The 1,893-nt window shown below is 39.5% G+C and overlaps 1 non-coding gene across 1 annotated transcript; it reads right to left on the bottom strand.

Annotated features, from left to right (window-relative positions):
• Positions 1-1,619: 1,619 nt before the first annotated feature.
• trnag-ccc lies at positions 1,620-1,690 on the bottom strand. The gene has a single exon. It is a non-coding gene; the product is annotated as a tRNA-Gly (tRNA).
• Positions 1,691-1,893: the final 203 nt, after the last annotated feature.

Below are 1,893 nucleotides of genomic sequence, written 5' to 3'. Positions count from 1 at the left end.
ACACCTAAAATGTTACTTTTTTCAATTTTAAATTAACAGAACAGGCTAAATATTTTTAAAATATCAAATATCAACAGTCAAATTAAGTCAAGGTTATGTTTTCATCGGCTGTAAGTTTGTCCTTCCGTTAGCAACTTCCTGTCTACAATCATTTTTGGTCGGATCCGTCTGAATTCACGTGATGGGTAGGTGATCACTCAAGTATGCTCCTATTCAATTTTGGTAAGAATCGAGCCAACGATGACGTCAAAAACAACTGTCAAATTATCAAAACCCCCACTCGCTTACAATGGGCAAAACTGAAAAATAAAATCATCATATCTCAGTCAAAACTCATCGGATTTTAATGAAATTTGGTATGCGTATGCGGGACCACATACTCTACCACCAGACTACGCTCCGTAGCTCAGAAGTGTATATCACAGAGTCATCTGTTTAAAGGACTCCTGCGTTCCGTCACCGCCCTTAAATGCCTCGACAAACTCAGTGTTAGAAGTTCACTCTCGTCATAGTTCACTGACGTGCCGTCTATGGCCTTCGCTCACCTGTCACTCTTTCAATCCTGTGAACAGGCCGACAAAGCTTTCATCAGACGAGATGCTTTGGACGCGTTTTCCGTCCTTTTCAAATGTCTCTCACAGTATGTAAAATATTTTTACTGCAGGCATTTACAGGAAAATCTCAAGTACAGTTGGCCGTGCCTCTCCTCATGTGGTCGTTAAGTTAAAGACGACACACACTAATGCCTGCAGGCAGTGGACGCAAAGACGCACAAGTCAACAACACAAGTATCTACTCCGAGTTTTGTTGAGTTTATTAAAAATTCTCAAAAAAAAACTTGTGGATTTGAGCTTCAAAGAAACGTCGTTGTTGCCGGCCAAAATGGCGTCGCTTTGCTGGAGCTTTATATGTATCTTTGCCTAAAATACATAAACGTACTATTTATTTATTTTATTTATGTACATTAAATGCACTTAAAATCTACAATTGCTTAAACCTACGCTATTTTAGGAATACATTCACCATTAGACCACCTTTTCTAAACGGAACCTGCAGTTTTTAAACCACATACGTTCCATAGAGAAAATCACATTTCCGCAAGTCACATAATAACACATTTGAACTTAGTGATGGAGGAAAAAGTGGATCAACAACTCCTGTGTTGCTGTGATGTTAAACCACTGATTTTCTCTGTGGAGTAAATAGAAATCGATTCTTCCTCGAGCCATAACCTACATCCCTCTTAGAATTCCATCAAAACACGTCATTTAGACACAAACGAGGACAAAAGCATAACATCCTTGAATGAGACAGTGTCTGATTTAACGGCGTGTTTATCCGTCCTTGAGCTCTGATCAGGGTCACCTGACAATGTGCGATCCACTTTCCTTTCTTGTGGAGAGAAAAGTCACGGCGGTGTCAGCGTCGGCGGAGCAACAGAGAACAAAGGAATGGAAATGGACGAGTTGCCTTCATGGTGACGCGTTGACGTTGGAAATCGCAAACATAAATCAGTCAGGACATCTCTACATTTCAGCTGGTTATATGAAATATTTTGCACACACAATATTTATCAACAGAGAATTTGTTCCTGTTATGAGAGATGTGCCCAAGAGTTATGCACCACCCAGGAATCGAACCCGGGTCACAAGAATGGGAATCTTGCATGATACCACTACACCAGTGGCGCTCACTCGCTCTATCTATCTATCTATCTATCTATCTATCTATCTATCTATCTCTTTATAGCTATCTTGCTAGCTATGGTCATTTCTTTCTAGCTAGCTATGTCTTTATAGCGCTCTATAGCTTTCTTGCTAACTAGGTGTCTCTCTCTCTCTCTATATGTATATATATATACATATATGTATATACATATATGTATATATGTAT

The sequence above is a fragment of the Solea senegalensis genome, linkage group LG12, assembly GCF_019176455.1.
Source record: "Solea senegalensis isolate Sse05_10M linkage group LG12, IFAPA_SoseM_1, whole genome shotgun sequence".
NCBI classification, from domain to species: domain Eukaryota; kingdom Metazoa; phylum Chordata; class Actinopteri; order Pleuronectiformes; family Soleidae; genus Solea; species Solea senegalensis.
The sequence above is the reverse complement of the archived record's forward strand: the minus strand, read 5'-3'. Positions and strand labels throughout refer to the sequence as shown.